Here is a 21103-nt window from a genome sequence, read left to right as displayed (position 1 = left end):
TAAATTTGAGAATAGTGTATTAGTGTTATGATACTTCAAAAAGGATACATCTTTTCTGGCTGGTGGCTCTCAAATTCTCACTTTCATTTCCCATTTTTTGTTAAGTATGACTTACATTCAGTGGAATATCATTCTACATTTTTTTTCCATGGGAAAGAATTTTTGGTACTTATAACTGTCACCTCTGTGGAATTATTTACAAGTGTTAAAATGACCCTAATGATATCAAACAATCTTGGAAAAGCTGAAATGATTTTTTATTTTGTTGTGTCAGTGATATCTAAGTTTTTGTAAACCTCTTCTGTATGTGTGATTAAAGAGGAGCCTAGAAACTACATTCAAAAGTTTTCATGATTCTAAGTGGGAAATCTCTAGATTTTCACGAAAGGAGATCTGAGCTGAAGGGAGGGGGAAATCAGGTCTGAAATGCTTGGATGCCTGAAAAGGCCTTCTTGAAGTAAATATATTTAAGTGATGGAGGAATTAAATAAAGAGTGTTAGATGATTATGAAACATATCTTTTCCAAAGGAAAAGGCTACATTTTCACCTTTTGCAGCGCTCATAGAACTATTCAGGAAAGAAAGTGATAGGAGAAGATATATTTGTAGTTGAGAAAGATTTTAAAGTAGTTTCACTATCTGGCAGCATCCCCAGCAATCAATATTATTCTTCTCGCTGCTGGTTGCTGGTTTTTCTTTTTCTTTTAACCACAGAACTCTCTATTCTCTGCATTTTGAGAGAAGAAATAATTGGCTTTTAGCTTTATGAATGTCCTAAACCAAAAGTACTTTTTCCAAAAGAAATTAGAGTTCTTAGAATTTTGAATAAAAAGAGACTTACAGTTGTGGTCTCTCCTCCTTTGTCTTTTTGGAGCCAGCACGGTTCTGTTTACTTTCTCCTGACTCCCTGTGATAGCCCTAAGTCAGTTCTTTATCACTCTAATTCAGCCTACTTGCAAATTAAAGCACTTTCTTATTTGGGCAGAATTGAGATGGTTATCTTGTTTTTAAATTTCTGAGGAAAGTACCTGGGAGTTTGTAAGTACTTGTTTACATGGCCACTTCCATAAAAATCTAAGTTAAAAGATTTTTGAAGGATGGACAACTGGGAAGCCAAACTGTAGGATTTTGTTTTCCTTTAAGTTAAAACATCTGAAATGCAAACACTAATGTATGGCCCATATTGATCTCCTGGACATCTGTACCTCTTTATTGCCGCATTCATTAGTCTGTTTGTTTATTATTTATTGATGTTTTCCATGCTCAGTGGAATCCATAAAAACAAGAACTTTTTCTTTATTATAGAAGAGGTAGAATCCTATGAAAGATGATAGCACATTAGACACACAGCCTGTGTTAGAAAATTCTGTAAGTTCTTTAATGTATACAGTTAGGGATAATGATAAACCATATGTGCTTAAAACTTACTATAAATATAATGCCATTGCATTAATTTTCCAATTTTCATTTAAAGAAATAGCAAATATCTCACCAGTAATATGATATTTCCTTCCATGGGTGAAATCCAGATAATCGCTTATTATAAAAGCTTAATTTTAAACGATACTGAATTTCAGTTTAATTTATTTCAAATGACATTATTTAAAAGTGTTTGCCACCTTGCTGTTCAAAGACAGCCAAAGAAAAGTGGCTATTTATGTTCAACCAGAAGCCTTTGCTACATTATAATAAATGTGCAATTCTAGTATACGCAGTGCCATTTAGATGTATTTTTATACAGGTATGACATAAATGTTAAAAATTGTGATAGCTCATATGGGCTGTGAAAAATGTTAATATTATTAATTAACGATGTAGGATTTACCCTTATTACACTCATTATTTTCCCTGCAACTCAGACTTTCACCAGAAGATACTGAGAACTCATGACTCTCCTTTTCACTTAGTTATTGCATCTGGTATCTTAACACTCTCATCATTTGGCTTTGCTGTCTTTGGGCTCCCCTACCCCACCCCAAGTAAACTACTAATTGTCATTCATGAGCAGTACCCGAGTAGTACCACCTCAGTCCTTCTTATTTGGGAATAGGGCTTGATGCCACTTCAGAGTGTTTACTTTACATTTTAGGTTTTAGTATGTTTATATTTTCAAGATGCCAGCAAATAAGAATCTCAGAGTTGAGCTTAAAGTAACCTAGACTTTTTGGCGTATACATTATGTCTGAAACTGTGGAGTTTAAGTTTGGTTATTAGTCACTACATTAAAAACTACAATCCTACCTTAAGGAGCCTAGGTGGTGTTGACTGGAAATTAAAAGAAGTTGTGAGCAAGGTAGGGTATGTAAAGGTTGTAAGTTTTTTTTTTCCCACCATTAGTATAGAGTCTCTGAAGGGGCAGGTTCTGAAAATCTTTGAATGATATGCTTTTCAAAAGGCAAAAGTATTTTTTTTCCACTTCTAACTTACTTTTCCTATAAGCAATATGGTTACCTTTGGCTACACTATATTTTGTGCGCTTTTTAATCTTCTTATGTCCCCAATATGTTGGGTCTCGGTTTAGGAGGGAGATTTATAAAGGTATCTCATAGGTACATATAAGGGAGTTGTTCTAGATTAGTAATGATTCTCACAAATTACTTATTAGATTTTATTGGCTCATCTCATTGGACAGTTTTCCTTAGTTCTATAAGAAACCCCGTGATACAGTAGAGAAAACATTGCAGACAAGAAAATCTGGTTTCAAAACCCAGTTTTGTCACCTACTAGTTGTATATCCTTACCTATCTAGGGTCTCACTTTCTCCATCTGTTAAATGGGGATATGAATATTTAATACTATCTTCCTTGAAGAATTGTTATGAGAAAAAAATGCTTTGTAAATCTTAAAATGCTAAAGAAATGTAAATTATTATTGCAGTCATGTTACATTATTTGAATTTTGAAGCAATGTAACTTTATAGAGTTTTGTTTGTTTTCTGGAGAGGGGAAAAAACACCCAGCTTATTTTTTTTTACATCCATCAGATACTCCAAAATCACAGGATATATGGAAAATGTCTCAGAATTATTTCTTCACTATTTTTCTTTCATTATTTAAAGAAGAAAAAATACATTTCAGTTCATATTAATTGATTTTACCACCAGGCTAGTAGAAGAAAGAGATAAAAATCTAGCTAGCTTGTGGTTATTTGTTTAATCATTCTTGTGCTTTTTAGCCACACGTTGTTGTTTTATTGCTCATTTTCACATTTTCACTGCAGTTACTGCTTTGGTGGAGTGTGAAATTACTCTCTCTGACTATACACTAAACTAATATATACTAGCTTGCTTTAGAATAAAATGGAAAAAAAAATCCCTTCCAAGTAACAACATCTGATTACTCCCAATGATTATTATAATCTAATTTCTCACAGAAATTATTAACATTGCTTAGTTAATTAATTCTTAGGAACTCAACCAAAATTGAACATTTTTTCTTATTTTTTTCTCCTTTAGAGTAAACTGAGAGGAGAGAAAATATTGATAGTTAAAATTATTGATAGTCCAGTTCTATTAATATACTCAGAAAAGGTGACCAATATAGCTTTTTCAATGAAATTAAATTTCGTTTCATTCAGTAAGCCATGTAGGGCATTGTTAACCAAGGCATTAGATTAGAAGAAACTGTCCTAATGATGCAAAAATCTGGCAAGTACTGTTACCTCCTTCTTTTCCATTACTCCATTACCCTAGTTAGAATGAGATCCTCATTATTTAAACTGATTAAAAAAATAACTGAGAAAAATATTAACCACTGTACAATCTAAGAGTCATTATGCCTGGATTGGAATGTCTCTGCTTAGGTAAAACATACAAAATCCATTAAAATACTCATAGGATTTAAAGCTGGGATAGACTTGAGAGAACATCTTGTCCAGCCTCCTCATGAACTCTGTCCTGAATCTCGTTTGCACATTGCCAATTGCTTACTGGAAATATCCACCTCAGAGAGTCCCATCAATCTTTAAAAATCAAAATATCCAAGGAAAAACTCTTTATTATTTTGCCTTGTAAATGTACCTATTTCTCTCAAGGATGGCACCATCATCCAGTTACCCAGATTCATAACCTTAGTTTTGTTTTTCATTTTGCCATCTCCCCATCCCCCAATATCCAAAAATTGGCAAGTCTTATGGATTCTACCTGCACTATCTCTTGCTTGTGTCTTCTTTTTAATTAAAACCATTACATTTTTAATGCCTTTTTCACCTTTTGTTTGGACTGATATAATAGCATCCTGTTTTGAGTTTTCCTGCTTCTAGTCTCTCCTTGTTCTAATACATACTTACACAGCTTTTAAATTAGTAATACTAAAGTACAGTTCTGACTGTGTCAGTCCCCTCCCATATAGTCAGTTATACTGTTTCTTTTTTTATTTAATATTTTATTTTTTCCAGTAACATGTAAAAACAATTTTAACTTTTTTTTTTCAAATTTTGAATTCCAAATTCTCTCCCTCCTTCCTCTACCCTCCCCCTTCAATTTGACATGGACTACACGTGTGTAGTCAGGCAAAACACATTTCCACATAAGTCATTCTGTGAAAGAAAGCACAGACAAAAATCCCCCAGAAAAATAAAGAAAGTAAAGAAAAAGTATCTTTGATCTCCATTCAGGCTCTACCAGTTCTTTCTTTGGAGATGGACAGCACCTTTCATCATAAGTCCTGCAGAATTGTCTTGGATCATTGTATTGCTGAAAATAGCTAAGTTATTCATAGTAGATCATCATACAATATTGCTGTTACTGTGTACAATGTTTTCCTGGTTCTGCTTATTTCTCTTATCATCAGTTAATGTCTTTCTAGGTTTTTTCTGAAATCATTCTGCTCATCATTTCTTAAAGCACAGTAGTGTTCCATCACAATCATATACAATAATTTGCTCTATCCTTCCCCAATTCATGGATATCCCTTCAATTTCCAATTTGTTGCCACCACCATAAATATTTTTGTACACATTTTTTTTTTATGTCTTTGGGTTACAGACATAGTAGTGGTATTGCTTTGTTAGAGGGTATGCATGGTTTTATAGCTCTTTGGGCATAGTTCCACATTTGTTTTCAAAACGGTTGAATCAGTATGCAACTTCACCAATAGTACATTAGTGTTTTAATTTTCCCACATTCCCCCCAACTTTCATAATTTTCCTGTTCTGTCATATTAGCCAATCTGACAGATGTGAAGTAGTAGCTTAGAGTTATTTTAATTTGCATTTCTCTCATCAGTAGTGATTTAGAGCATTTTTATATGACCATAGATAGCTTTGATTAATTTGTCTGAAAACTGCATGTTCATATCCTTTGACCATTTATCAACTGAGGAATGGTTCTTATTTCTGTAAATTTGACTTAGTTTTCTATGTGTTTGAGAATTGAAGTCTTTATCAGAGAAACTCACTGTAAATTTTTTGCACAGTAATGATTTCCAACTATTTCCCTACATCCTATTTCCCCTATTTATCCTACTATCCTCTCTCTCTCTCTCTCTCTCTCTCTCTCTCTCTCTCTCTCTCTCTCTCTCTCTCTCTCTCTTTCTCTCTCTCCCTCCCTCCCTTCCTCCCCCCCCCACTTTTTACTCTGTCCATTCTCAAAAATATTTTGCTTTTTTTACCTCCCCTGAACTAACCTCCCTTCTATCAGCCCCACCTTCCATTCTCTAATCCTTTTCCCTTCCTATTTTCCTGTATGGTAAGATAGATTTCTATACCCAACTGAATGTGCATATTATTCCCTCTTTGAGCTAATTCCAATGAGAGTAAGGTTCTTGTGCTCTCCTCCCTAAGAGGGTCTAAGACCCAAGACTACAACCCAGATCCAAGCATATACAATGCAACAGAGTCCTGCCCTTGGTGCAGGCAAAGGCACTCCTGTAAATCTCCTTTGCACTCATTGTTCAATCCCCTTACCATCTGTGGGCTGAGAGGTCTGGAAACTACCATTGCTGCTACTGATTCAGTCACCTGGAGTCCTGCTCCTGGTTTGCTGGGGTCAGGTCTGTGCTAGCAAGGCCTATACTGGACTGTGCTCCTCTCTCACCCTGGTGCAATACACCTTTCCTGCCAATCTTCTAAGTTGTCTTGGGCTGGAAAATTGTTTAACTCTGTCTTTGAGTGGGTTCTAGGGCTCTAGAATTTGTTTAGAGTCATTTAAAGGTATTTGGAGGGGTTCTGGGAGAGTTCAGGCCAGTCCTTGCCTTTACTCCACCATTCTGGCTCTGCATCCATACCCTGTTTTCTATAGAATAAAATAAAAACTCTTCACTTGATGTTCCAGACTCGGCAAAACTGGCTTCTGTCTACCTTTCCTGTATTTTCATATAATCCCCATGCTACATCTTGGCCAATATGGCCTAACAATATTATTATCATTAACAGCAACTAGCATCTATTAGGTCTTTAAGGTTTGCAAGGCTCAATATATATGTTATATCATTTGGTCCTTACCACAGCTCAGTGAGGTAGGTGATTGTTATTAGGCCTGTTTTACAGATGAAGAAACTGAGGATGAGAGAAGTTAAGTAACTTGCCTTGGGTCACACAGCTAGTAAGTATTTGAGTCAGGATGTGAACTCAGTTAATTTTAGGGGCCATCTCCTATTCAGAGACTTTCCTGGTACATTTACCTATTTATTATTTCCCTTTGCTACTCAAATTATATTTGTGTATATGTTATACCCTCCCCACTCAGCCTTGAGAACTATGTACACCCTAGAGGGGAATGGATTCTTTTATTTCTTACTTTTTCATTTCCCTTACATATATTACAAGGCTTTCCACGTGGTAGGCACTTAATATGTATTTGTGGAATGAAAAGTAAATAAACTATAGCTAAGTGACTGGTAATTGATAATTCTATATAATAGTTGGATTCTAGTTATGGTGATAACTTATTTATGCAAACTGAATAGTTAATGAGCTCTACTGTCACAAATTATAGAGGATAAAACTTCACAAATTAAGCTGGACACCCGTTTGAGGAGACCCAAAAAAATAAGTGATCTGTTGTTTGCATGGTGTTTCATTGTCAGTTTTATTCTTTAACACTTTGTTTCTGTCTTAAACTCTTTCAATTGGATATGAGATTGAATTTTACTGTTTTTTATAACAGCATATAAATAACATACATCTCTATATCTGTATCCTCTCTATATATGTACCTATCTTGTGATTTTTATCAGTGATAGAATTACCAGTAGGAGAAAGCCTTCCACTGATGCATTTATTATGGTAATATATTAGGAAAATTAAAGGATATAATGAGAATCAGTCATTTCCACCTGTCAGTTGTTAAGATGTTGCAAGATTAGTGAGGCATCGTGATGCAGTAAAATGGGTCCTGAACTTGTAGTCAGAGTGCCTACATTTGAATTTAGCTCTAAGTCTAGTGCTTACTACGTATGTGACCTTGGACAAGTCATATAGTTTCATTATTTATAAGTTTCCTCATATGTGAGAATACCAATAATCTATAACCTGAAGAAGTGTGACTTGTCATCTCTAAACCCACATTTAGCTAAAATTCAAAACAAAACAAAAAACCTATGGATAATACATAACACTGTCGTTGTTCAGTTGCATCCAACTCTACATAACCCCATTTAGGATTTTCTTGGAAAAGATACTGAAGTGGTTTGCGTTTCCTTCTCTAGTTTATTATTTCCTTCTCCAGCTCATTTTACAGATGAGAAAACTGAGGCCAACAAGATTAAGTGACTTACCCAGAGTCATATGGCTTATGTCTGAAGCTGGATTTAAACTCAGGTCTTCCTGAATGGAGACTCTACCCAATGCTCCACATAACTGCCTTATTTACTGTCAGCAAGAAAAAAAAAAGTAACTCTAAGGGCAAATCTTATTCCTTTCCCTACATCCTTTTCCTCTCCCCTACTCCCTCCCATGTACCCAGACCTAAACTTTGTATTATCATCAAAAAGCTGATAATGATGTGTCTTGGGGTGCTTAAAATGCAGAAGTAAGTTTGACCTATGTTTTAGGTCATTTGGGATTATAAGCACACAATTCATTCAGGCCACAGGAACTGGGTTTAAAGACTTCTAGGATCGTAGTTGTAAATCATAGACAGAATTTCTTGTGGTTTGAAGTAATAGTAACTCGCATGTATATAGAGCTCAAGCTTGTCAAGGGCTTTACATTATCTCATTTGATCCTTTGCAATAAACATTTGAGATAAGTGTATTTATTATCCCATTTTACAGATGAGGAAACTGAGTCTGAGAAAAGTTTATTGACTTCTGCAGTGTCGTACCTCCAGTCAGAAATCTGAGGTTTTATTCCTTCAGAAGGATGCAAAGCCCTTGAAGGAAGGAGACTCCACATCAAGACCTCTAGCTAAGCCAGGCAGTCTCCCAGAAATGGGCCTAGAATGCTACCTGGAAAGCTAGTGCTGGGGCTAAGTATGCAGCAGTGCTATCTCAGCAATATAATCCAGGAAATTACACTCTAACCTGAAATATAAGATTATCAGAGGTGGTAGGTAAGCAGGGAATTTTGCTTTGGAGACCTGAAAGTTCTGTGTTAAATAAAATCTCTGGACATTTTCTCATGTTAGATTTATATAATTGAGGGCATGATTCAAGCTGAGTCTTATGGAAAATTATCGTACATGCCATTGATTTGTAGTCTGGTTTTAGCCTTTTTAATTTCTTTTTTGAGGTCAAAACGATCAGTTTGTACAGATTCTTTAAGAGAGGCAAGCAGGTCAATTTCCCAAGATGGGTAACTCAGAATAAGTGAGCAGGCATTTTTTTCTTCCTATACAATCCAATCTGAAAAAGAAAAAGCTCATTTTAAAAAAGAACTGTTTCTCCTTTTGTTTAAATACCACTTTCAGTGGCATAATTGTAGACTTATGTGGAATTTGCATAGTGCTTTGCAGTTAAGGGGATAAGTAGGTGGCACGTGGATAGAACACTGGCTCTGGAGTCAGGAAGAGTCAGGAAGATTTGAGTTCAAATCTGGCCTCAGATACTTACTAGCTATGTAACTCTGGGTAAGTCACTTAACCCTATTTGCCTCAGTTTCCTCATCTGTAAAATGAGCTGGGGAAGAAAATGGTAAACCACTCCAGTATCTCTGCCAAAAAAAACCCAAACCAAATAGGATCACAAAGAATCAGACATTACTGAAATAATTGAATAACCACACAATTAAGGGAATTTAATTTCTTCCCATGGTACTGACTGGATCACTTACATTTTTATATCCATTTTCATGTTACAGTATTATAAAAACTGGACCTGCTGTTCTTCTGATCATGCCAATGGTGTGTGGTTTCCATTTGTTTAAGTAATCTGTCTGATGCACTCCAGGTGACATTTTCTGTTCTTCATGGTTAGACAAATGAAAAATGTCAAACTGGTGGTGCTTCCTCCCAAAGCTCAGAAAGGATTTTCAACACATTTAAAACTGGCATCATTGCTGGAGAGATGATTTTTCTTCTGTTTGCAGAAGTTTCTATACTACCTTTGTGTTTACAATAGGCATCTGTTCTTGAGGGAAATATCTTAGGGAAATGTATTTTGAATTAGTGTATCCTCAGAGTAACTCTTAAAAAATGGTACATGATTTGCTTTTCCATGCAAGGAAGATAGCACTCTTGTGTCTGTGCTGAATGTGTAAAGGATCACATTGAGATTCTAACTCCCAAAGGCCTCAGTTCACCACAAAATGTATTGCACATGTTAGAAATAAACTCAATTCATAGTCTTCCTATGTTTTGTAACAAGGCATTTTTTTTCAAATGGCCAAGAAATAACTGATGTTAGTGAACAGCTGATATTTCTACTCCACGGTCTAAACTTTATTTCCTGTAAATAATTATGAATTTTCTCAGAAAAGAAAATGTACTAAGTAACAACATCTGGATTTTGTTGATTCACTAATAAGAAAAAGTGCTTCTACTCTTTCATACTTTTAGCAATTTTCATTGAGTTCTCGCTTAAATAGTTTGCACATGACATTATTCCCAACAGAGCTGCTCCTCAAACCTTCCATTGCCTGCCTTTTCCAACTTCTAATCCATCTCTTTGATTTTAAAGAATGTATTTTACTATAGAAAAATAGCAATAAGGGGAGGAGCCAAATGCCACTAATCAGACTAGATAAACACAAGTTCCTCCACTTCCCCCATACTCCTTTTATATTTGTCTCTGGGGACTTCTCTTTCTGCAAAAACTATATCAAAGGAGATAGGCTGACATGTAGCAAGATCAAGGACAGTAGATAGACTGCCCAAGCACTTGGACATCCTTTTAGTGTTAAAAAGCAAAAACAAACAAACAAAAAGCCCTGAAGAACATTCCATTTGGTAAGCCTAGTGTGGAGGATTTAGAAGAAGATAAAAAGAAAATTTCACAGGATAAGAAGGTATGTATGGGTTTCGAACACCCAGTATTTGCAAGGCAACTGTCCCAGATCACAGATCTATTGAAGATCTAGTCCTAAAGATTTAGAATTTAAATTTTACATGATTATCTATGTAAATAAGAAATGGGGGCTCTGAAATACCCTGGCTATTTAACAATGAGAAAGTACCTTAACCTATCTGTTCTCAACTCTCTAAGATTTCAGCCAGGTCAAGACAATGGGAAATACAGAAGTCAAGTGTATACTATACTGAAGAAATATTGGGACAAAGGAAGACAGTGTGGAATTGATTACATTGCTTGGGGAGCTTTGCTTCCCCAATTATGAAATTAAGTATGCATCTGTGTAATGCACAATAATATGTTTAGATAATATCAGTTTTCCCTTTCTTTGACTGCATTAAACTATTAAATCCTTTCATTAAAAAGGGAAGGGTACTTCAGAATTGTTCTGAGTTATCTGTATAGATATCTCCTTTGTTTTGGGTGTTCAAAATTCCATTCAAAATTGATAAAATGTCTAAATCATATTAAGCTAAATAGCCATTGAATAGGTATCAAGTTTTTTTTTTAACCTGGTTTTTAGATCTCCTCAATGGTTTGGGGAATTGTTAATTTTTTAAGTCATGTAACAGTAAATGCTTTCAAATATGGACAAAAGCAAGCAAAACAAATGTGACTAGACAAAACAAAACAAGTATTAAGGTATTGTTGTTACTTTTCTTAGAAGCCAAGCAAATAATGGAATTAAATGATGAGTTTACTTAAAACTAAAATGAATTCTTTAATTCTGAACAGATGAAACTTTATTTTCCTTTTTGTTCCCCAGATTTATAGCTTCCTAACTATTAAAATCCAGGTTCTCAAGTAAGGATTTTAGCATAACTCCTGCTCTATAACCCATGAAGGAGACTGCAGTGAAAAAAAAAAAAAGAAGAGGGAGAGAGAGAGAGAGCTCACAAGAGAGATTTCATGAGCTGGAAAGGAATCATGAAATGTCGTAAACCTGGGAACTGGGAAACAGAGACATAAAGTGATAACAAAGTTGCTGTTTTGTGAATTTGAATTGGACGTCAACAGTATATAATGTAGCTGGCCACAGCAGCAGCCTATTTCTTAGACCAAGGCTTAAAAAAAAGCCCAAAAAACAAACCTATAAGTATTGCTATTCAGTGGATTTCTCTTGAAAATAGTGAAAGGGTGATATGCTCCCCAAACCTTATGGCTAAAAATGAAAAATCACTTAAATTTAATGGAAATAGATTATCATAAAACCCATTTGATGATTATGAAGAGCCACTTCCTTTTAAGAAATCAGAAGGAACTGATAGACCTTTTTTTTTCTTTTTTGACAGTTTCTGTACCTGTTATTGATATACTGCCATGTATCAATATTGAGTTTTCAAGGCTTTTATTTGGACCAGACACAAACCTTAAGTGTTCTGTCCTTTTCTTAGTAACTGCAAAGCCACTACACTTCCTTTTCCTACTATAGCTTTATAAATATTTGGAATAAACCTGTTTAACAGTGTCTTTGGCATTTGAAGGTAATGCTCTTGGGTGATGATATTATCTTTCAGGATAAAAAAATAGATGCACATGCAGCCCTTCCTTTCACTGGGTAGCAACTATTTGTAAAGAATGTCAATGTTTTCAGGATTCCCTCCTCAACTTGCGAATTGCATATTACACAGTCTTTGATTGTTACATGCCAGATGGATGTGTCTGGTACCACTTTTCCCCAGTAAAACTATGTCCCTTCTCTATGGAAAGGCAATACATAGAAATCTGGTACTGTAGAATTTTAAACTGGAGCAAATATATTCTCCTATTGTTTTTCTTTTTAATCATGCATTATAAAGTAAATATGTTGCTGCTTATTGCTCTAATTTGAATTTCTGGTTCCAATTTGTTCCTGTACTTCTTCTTCCTAAAAGCCAAATAAATCCATTGATTTTTATAACTCAATGTCTTCCCCAAAACTATTAGGAAATGGAGGCTGAGCATTAGGGGGGAATTCACATTATCATGATGCCATATTGCCACTATGTATGGGGGAAGGGAATGTTGCTAGAAGTGGAGTATTTTTTCATTCTGATAGGTTTTATTCCATTCAGCTGTTATAAATATGTGATAGACAAGTGTTGCTTTTCTTATAATACTTTGAGGAATCTTGGATTTCACTTCGGTGGGTAGTCCTGCTGAAACAGCCACAAGCCAAAGATGACTTTTTATCCTTTGCTACTATTGTCCTCAAAGCGTATGCCCAGTGGAGAGCTTCCTTTTGATACTTTTGTATCTTGGGGGATCCATTGTGCCACCTGTCATGTCTATTTTTTTGTCATCCCTGCTACCCATCCATTTCCGTTCCCATCAAAGGTACACGTCCTCATTCATTGGTGTCTTTGATACTACTCTTTCTTCTAAATCTTATTGGCATCACTCTATAGCCTATATACACCTATATATCTTTGTATTATGCGTTTTCTGATTTTAATGCCTTAGAGATCATTTTATGTTTCATAGCCATGTAGCATTATAAGGACATTTCTTCATTCACTTATTTATTTGTGGGGAAAAGAGAACCTGTGATTTCACTGTCATAGGGAAATCTTAATAAGGAAATTTTCTCTACCAATAAAAATAATCACAAATGCTGCAAGGCAGAGTCTTGCCTTTGGTACTAATAGATTAAGTGACCAGTCCAGGTCACCCAGCTACTATGTGTCAGGCTTGGATTGGAAACTGGGTGTGCCTGAATTATAGACCAGCTCTCCATCCTTTGTACTGTTCCTCAGGAGCAAAATAGTGAGTTTTTGCACTGATGTGTAGTTTTGAATAAGTTTGAAATTGATTACACTGCTTTCCAGATTCTTTATTTGAACGATGTGTATTCTCTTTCAACTGATACTAATTACAGCTTTATTCCACACCTTTGTAGACTGTTTCATGACTTGTTATGGTAATGATTCAAATCAAACATTCAGTACCTGACCATCCTTTGGATAAGCTGCTGTTCTTCTATTACATAAATACAGACTTTCATAGCTAAAAGGAATTTCAATCCAACCCATACCCCTCAAAGAATTCCTTCTACAACCTACCTGACAAGTGTTAATACAGTCTTTGCTTGAAAATCCCTAGTGACGGGGAGCAGCCTTCTCACAGAGGAGCCCATTTCAGTTTTGAATAGATCCATTGTTAGGAAGTTTTTCCTAATGTCAAGCCTAAATTTGCCTCCTTCTCCCACCCTTTTTTTTTTTGCATCTTCCATCCATTTTTTTTAGTTCTTCTCTCTGAGACCAAATAGAACAAGTTTAATTCCTTTTCCATGTAACATCCCATCAAATAAAATGAAAATAATTGCTGTGACACTCCCTTTCCTTGCCTCCAGAGTCTTGTCTTCTCTGGACTACCTCTTGTATCCTTCTGCTTCTTGGATGGTTTGGTTGATAGATGAAAACAAAGTCCAACCTTTTGATGCCCAATCCTTGGATTGTGGGTGAAATTTTCCTAGTCATTCCCATTTCTCCTCCCACTAGGCAAGATCTCATTGCTCTCATATCACTCCCAAGGAAAGAAATCCTCTGAGTATGTCTGATAAGGAAACAGTTCCTCCTTACCAGAATGCCAGAAGCCATTGATTCACTTTACCCTCAGGTGCATTTTTACCTTCCTTTGGAACTCTTTTTTTAAGTTAACAAATATAAATTATAAGATCCACTTTTTTTTTTTGATCAAATGCACCAGCCAGGAGAAAGTCTAGCATTTTGGACTGATGTCAGGACCCGTGTCCTCTTTTTCTCTCTGTATTACATAAGTAACTCACTGGGTCTCTCTCTTTCAGCCTTAATCTTTGAAAATAAGGAAGCATATTGATAAAAAAAAAAGCAATTAGGATTGATCAGGTTATATCTTGCCAGCAAAAATTCAAACTACTTAAACCAGTTAGAAAAGTAGCTTTAGAGAAAGGAATAAGCTTGGTATTCAGGAAGCTAGGTGGAATAATATGGTGCTGGTACTATGACTTTGAATCAAATTTTGGGTCAGATTTATTAGCTGTGTTGCCCAGGGCAAGTCACTTAACTGCCTCAGTTTCTTCATTTGTAAAATGTCATTTAGTAATAGAAATTACCTTACCTGATTGATGTGAAGATCAAGCGAGATGGTATATGTAAAGAAGTTAGTCTTAAAGTGTTATATAAAATGCTAGTTGTTTGTCAGTAGCAGAAGAAAGTATTAGTGGTGTTATTATCAGATATTTATTCTCTCCAGTAGAAAACTGGCAACTACCAGTAGCTCATATACCCACTGCTCAGTGCCTCCAGCTGTCCCCTTTAGGCCACTGCATATAGAATTAGCTGCAGTACTGGGAGCCCAGAAGTGCTTAGCCTCAGCCTCAGCTTCCTGGTCCCTACACTTGAATCATAATTCTCATCTTTCTCTTGACATCCATTCAAATCTTGTGTTTTGTCTGCTTCTATCTCAATCTCTTTTTCTATCTCTCCTTTTTCTCTCTCCCTGTCTCACCTTTGCTCTCCCTTGACATTCCCTTCCCTCCCTCCTTTCCCTGTCTCTCTCCCCTACTCTCTCCCCAGTGCTCCACTTTTGTGCACAAACTGTACTCCTGCTTCCTACATGATGCTTACTGAAAAACAAAAACAAAAAAATAACATAAATCCCTGTTTCCAAGGTCTATTCCTATACAGAATCTCTGTCAGGAAGAGACTCTTCCAGAGTAGGAAGAAACAGCATGTTCTCTTTGAAACTTCATTTCCCCAAAGCTCACGAAGCTATGCTAAGAACACTTCTCTGGCTTCAGCTGTCTCCAAATGCCTGCTGCAATTTCATGCTGCCACTCAATTTTGCCTTCAGATGTTCTCCACCTGGGATAGATCAGAATAGTCATAGGATTTGGATGGGGTTGGAGTTACCAGAACTGTTGTTTACAGAGAGATGGAGGAACATTTGACCTTACTATCTACCCTATCTCTATGCCCTACAGAGTATTGGCATTTTCATCTAACCTTCTGACATATAATAAGGAACCCTGGTCCTAGACATCCTAACCTAATTGCTGAATTGTTAGGTCTTCTGGGCATTTCCATCTTTTCTATAGTTAGCACATGGTAACACCTTAATAAGGGCTTTTTCTTTCATTCATTGAAACTTATTTTTACTCTTTTTGCATAGGGAAATGGATTATCGGACTTACTGGGTATAAAGTACTATCTTCATTTTAACATGGCGTGGTGGGGGGGATATCACTTTTTCCTCCTTTTTGAAGGGATATGATTTGGTTCTTCAGCAGTATGCAATGTATACCACCAGGGCAAGTATTAGCTTGTTTTGAGGTCCAAGTATGTGAGAAAGTGTTCAGAGAAGAACTGAGTGACTAGCATAGTAGAGATCTGAATCAATATTAAATATGTCATCATTATTCTTATTCCATTGTGGCCATGCATCACACTTTTATGATTAGCTTTCAGCATCAAGTATTATCACTGTTTATTCGAGGGTCTTGATTATACATTCCACTCATGGTATATTCAATGCTTTTTCCTTTTAGTTCTTCCTTGTTACCTGAGTCTTGACTATAACATTTCTCATTAACATTTTCAATACTAGTTTACATCTGTTTGATACCTTGCATAGTCATTTCTTTGACACTTCACACATATACACGTATATTGTTGTTCAGGCATTTTCAGCCATGTCTGACTCTCCATGACCTCATTTGGAATTTTCTTGGCGAAGATACTGGGGTGGTTTACCATTTCTTTCTCTAGTTCATTTTACAGATGAGGAAAATAGTGTTAAGTGACTTGCCCAGGGTCACATAGCTAGTAAGTGACAGATTTTTAACTCAGGAAGATAGTCTTCCTGATTTCAGGCTTGGCACTCTATTCACTGTGCCAGCTCATTAGCCCCCAAACATGCTTCAAAGCCTATCCAGTAATCCACTCAGAAATCTGGCCCTACTTGGACATTGTACTTTTTGCCCTGTTGTTAGTTTGAGGATTAAAATTAGATTAAAAGAAGGTATTTGGATTATCCCTGAACTGATTTTTAAATATTATTATTGGTCCTATGGATATGGATCAATGAGAATTGAGTGTAGTATAAGTTAATTCAATAATTCATTCTCTGTAGTGATCTTTCTAACACTGAGATTAAATCCACACCCTCATGCCTTCCATACACATTTTCAGTTAAATCCAGTGGCTCCCTATTACCTCCAAGATAAAATATAAAATTCCTGGCTTGGCATTTAAGGTCATTCACCACCTGGTGTCTTCTTGCCTTTCTAGTCTTCTTACACTTTAATCCCTTCCACGTACTGGCCTCTTTATTCACACAAAGCACTGCATCTCTAAATTCTGTACCTTTTCCCTATGCCTGGAACTGTCTCCCTCTTCAGTTTCTACTTCCTGGCTTCCCTAATTCCTTCAAGACAGCTGAAATCCTACCTTCTGTAAGAAACCTTTCCTGTTCCCCTTTCCCCATCCACCTCCTTTACTTTCTGATACTGCCTTTTATTTGCAAGGTATGTATCTGATGTGTTCATAGCCATTTGCATATTATCACTTCACCCCTCCATTAGTCTGTGAACTCCTGGAGGGCAGGGCTTATGTTTTTGCCTCTCTATGTATGTACCCTCTAGCTTATAAAAGTCAGCAAATCATGTTGACTGACTGATTTAGATCTAGGACAGACTTCAGAGGCCACCTAGTTCAAACTGCTCATTTTAGAAGAAATTAAAGCTTCAAGGGGTTAAATCACACAGGTGGGAAGGGGTAGAGCTAAATGTCAAACCTAAGTCTTTAGACCCCAAATCCATCTAAAGCCATTTCTCCTGAACTACTTTGGCATATAAAATGCTTTCAAAACGACTTTGAAATTAAGGAAATTAAAAAGCTATCTATGACTAACTTATGAAATTTAATGGGTTAGTGTATATGATTTCATTTGGAAGGGGGGAGGTGTGGTGGATATGAAGAAAAACTGTATCTTATTACCCTTTACAGGATGGGTGCAAAGACAGTTGTTTCAGTTAGAAAACATACATCTTTTTTTTTTTACAGTCAAGAGCATTCTTGTCATCTTGTGTGTTTTCCCTCTTTTTAAAAGTTGAAAGCAGGTCAGACATTATTGTTCAGAGTATCAGGATAACACAATGCGTTCTGTTTTCTTCTGTAGCCGAAAATGAAGTCAAACCAGGGCCATTGCTGCACACTAATAAATAATAAAAGACATAAAGCATTCCAACAAAATTACTACAGAGAAAAGCTATACATTATTTTCCCTACAAGAATACAGAACTTCAACCTGGTACTGTTGTGGGCTAACTATTGCAGCCATTGCTCTGTGAACTTAATTTTTGCCTACTTAGCCAGTATGTACATGGAATGCCAAACAAGTGCTAACTACATCAACTGGTCACTTTACATCTGACCTGTGAACAGTTATGTAAGCTTTAAGCTCCAAATGGTTAAAAGCACAGGACATTCATTAATTTTATTTAAAATCTGCAACACAAAAGGATTATTTTTTTATTGAAAAGTGTTATCTTATTCTTAATGCAATTCTTTGAAAAAGATTTTGCCTTTCTGCAAGGCCAGCCTTTGGATCAGATTGTGAAAACAGATAATGTTTATCTTATTCATCTTTTTAGCTATTATTAAATGCCCTCCTTTAGCTTTTCCTTCCTTTCTCTACCTTCCAGTGCTCATATATTATTCCCAGGCTATAGGAAGGCCTTCTGGATGACAATCTCATCTTCTATAGGAGCTCTTTCTAGGTGCCCCCCTCCTTACTTCTAAAGTAAGAGTCTAATGTTTACTTAGTGCATATTATGTTCCAGGCACTGTGCTAAGCACACTGGGTATAAAGAAAGGCATAAGACAGTCTCTGATATCAAGGAGCTCAATATCTAATGGGGAAAGACAACAAGCATAAAGAAGCTGACAAGTATGGGGAGGAGGAGGAAGTTACCTGGCTGAGGAGATGTGATGAATTTCTTTAGCCAGTATAGGAAATGATGTGAAGAGATGAGAGTTAAAGAGTTGATTTCATCTTGTAGAATGATGAGTTTCTGGAAATTATGTAGGCCAGGAAAATAGCCAGGTTGGAAATTGATGAGGTGAATTCCCTGAGTGTCTTCCATAGATGGTGGAGGACCTAGATGGAGCTCTCCAATTTCCAACAGAGGGAGGAAGGGGCCTTAGGGGCAGGGAGTAGGGGGTGTAATGAAGGAGGTGAGAATTACAGAATTGATTTTATTTTGCATAATGATGAGTTTCTGGAGATCTCAAAATATGTCTCCTTTGGAGCCAAGTGGAATATAATGGTGTCTTCCCTCTGCTGATTATTTCCAATTTATCCTGTATACAACTTGTTTGTACATAGCTATTTGCCTGTGGTCTCCCCATTAGACTGTGAGCTCCTTGAGAGCAAGGACAGTCTTTTACCTTCTTTTGTAACTCCAGTACTTAACTTAGTGCCTGATACAAAGTAGGCTCTTAATAAATCATTTATTGACTGACTGATTGACTTGGTGTGGTGGCAGGAGCACTGGATTTAGTAAGAGGATTTTGGTTTGAACCCTGTATCTGCCACTTACCACCTATTTGCCCTTAGGCAAGTTACTTAAACCACATAACTCTTTTCTCATGTATACAAATGACAAAATTAGCCATAAAATCAGTTTAGAACTATAAAGGGCCTTAAAGAATGTTGATTCCAACATTTTACTTGCAGGGAAACTGTGGCCCAGAAAGGACAAGTTATTTGCCCAAGATCACACAGAAAGATAATGGCAGAGGCAGAATTCAAACATGGTCCCTTTTTTCACCTGGCCAAAACTTAGCTAATTTGGATCCAATTCCTTGATTTTTTGCTAGATGACTTAAAAACTAATTCATATGAGTGCTTTTTTAATGTGTTATGACTCTTTGGTAAGATATTAATATTTCAACCATGGCTTTCAAAACACTTTATTTTAACCAGAAGAAATGCACTTAATGATGGAGATTTAAGGTCCTATGGCAGTCTAATAGAAGGATTACTTAGTGTTGATAGTCTTTATGTCCTCCCCCCAAAAAAATCATGTAAACAATCCTTTCTAGGTAGATGCATGAGTGAAATGAAAAGTATTATCATTGCAGAATTTGACTTTAGGAAAGCAAACAATTCCAAAATGCTATTAATTGGCTCAATTGGATTCCATATACCTAGAGTGGAACCAAAAGTAATACAAAATTAAGTATTTCAGCCTACTATTAATAAAATTATGCCTCACTCTTCAGTTGTATAATATTTGAAAGATAATGTCACTTTTTTTTAGAATAAAATGATCATCAGGAATATGTGATTTCTTGAGGGCCTCTGCAGTTCTATGATTCCTTAAAGCTGTGATTTGTAATAACATTTTGGAAAATGTTCCATTATTCTCCCTTTGAATAGGAATAGCTTTTTTCCCCAAAAGTTTATATAGTGTATCAGTTGTCAAGTGTTGCTTTCCACCTGCACATGCCATGAATGAAAAAGCCTAGAAAACTCACTCATGGCTAAAGTTTTCTCTATCAATCCATATCTTGTCTCCCAATTGAGAAGTCACAGTGTGTTTCCAAAAGATATGACAAAGAGTACCATAACTACCATGACATTATATGGATGGTATAAACATCTCCCTAAACCTAACCTCTGCAAATTTGGTTGAGGGAAGAATGCATGATCTGTATCAAAACGGCAGCTGTGTGTCATGGATTTTGCTCTGGGGTGTTATTTTGAGAAGTCAAGAAATGTTCTGTAGACATTTTATTTCCTGGCTACAGTGCCTTAAGCTCAATTCTAAATTTGACAGTGTATTTTTAAAAGCAACATCCATTTCTTGTGGTGTATATTTATATTATAAAAGCATATGCATTAGTTTTCCCTTTTGTAGATCACTGTGTGTGTATATCACATAAAAATGAATTTTCTTCTTTTGTCTACAGCCAATTCTTCCTTACATTCTAAAATGTGTGCGTTAAACACAGACTACACTTAATGTCAGTTAACAAGATCACTACATATTAATCTGTCATTTTCAGGATTTTCAAATGCTTTGACTAATCATGATATCCTTGAGTCAATGGAAATAATTTCTAAAGTAAAATCTTAAAAATTATAGGACTCAGTGTAGCTCAAGATCCTTAAAATTAGATCAGATTAAAAAGAAAAAGAAAAATGACCTAGAAAATAGTCATGTACTGTTTAAGGATTAGAAGAATTACATGAAGTCAGTCCTTTTCCATCCATAATTTCTGTCCTTCAGTGAAAATTAATGAGAAGAGAGTACCAAAGAAAGAAGAGAAAACCTAGGTAGAATGATGATAACTTTTCTGACTCAGTTGAACAATAGGGGCCCAGAGACAGCCTAACCAACATAGCATGTAAAATCTTGGAACAATTTTGCATATTACACTATTATAAAACAAATTAGCAATCTAATACAGCTCCTGTTGCAGAATAGTATACTCAGTAGACACTCAATAAATATTAATTGATGATGATGAGATGAACTCCTGCCATATATCCCCATGTCTATACAAGATAAATGAATGACCTTACTACTGAAAAGAACATGTTTCTCTTCCATTGGTACTCATTTGTCATCCTTGCAATCTCAATAATCTCTATAGGTTATTTCCATGAATGACCTAATTGCCTTAATTAAT

General features: G+C 35.9%; 1 protein-coding gene and 1 long non-coding RNA gene across 5 annotated transcripts in view; one reads left to right on the top strand and one right to left on the bottom strand.

Annotated features, from left to right (window-relative positions):
- The window catches only part of LOC144454885 (uncharacterized), a 32879-nt gene extending 31947 nt beyond the window's left edge, over positions 1–932 (bottom strand). Inside the window, exon 1 of the long non-coding RNA XR_013483434.1 lies at positions 842–932. This is a non-coding gene — a long non-coding RNA (uncharacterized LOC144454885). The remainder of the gene's footprint in view (positions 1–841) is intronic.
- Positions 1–21103, top strand: part of PCDH9 (protocadherin 9) — a 1054702-nt gene that overhangs the window by 583583 nt on the left and 450016 nt on the right. The gene's annotated exons all lie outside the window — the stretch shown is intronic.

Source organism: Phascolarctos cinereus, unplaced genomic scaffold (genome assembly GCF_003287225.1).
Source record: "Phascolarctos cinereus isolate Bilbo 61053 unplaced genomic scaffold, phaCin_HiC Scaffold_7;HRSCAF=346, whole genome shotgun sequence".
NCBI classification, from domain to species: domain Eukaryota; kingdom Metazoa; phylum Chordata; class Mammalia; order Diprotodontia; family Phascolarctidae; genus Phascolarctos; species Phascolarctos cinereus.
This window is presented reverse-complemented; position numbering and strand designations above follow the sequence as displayed.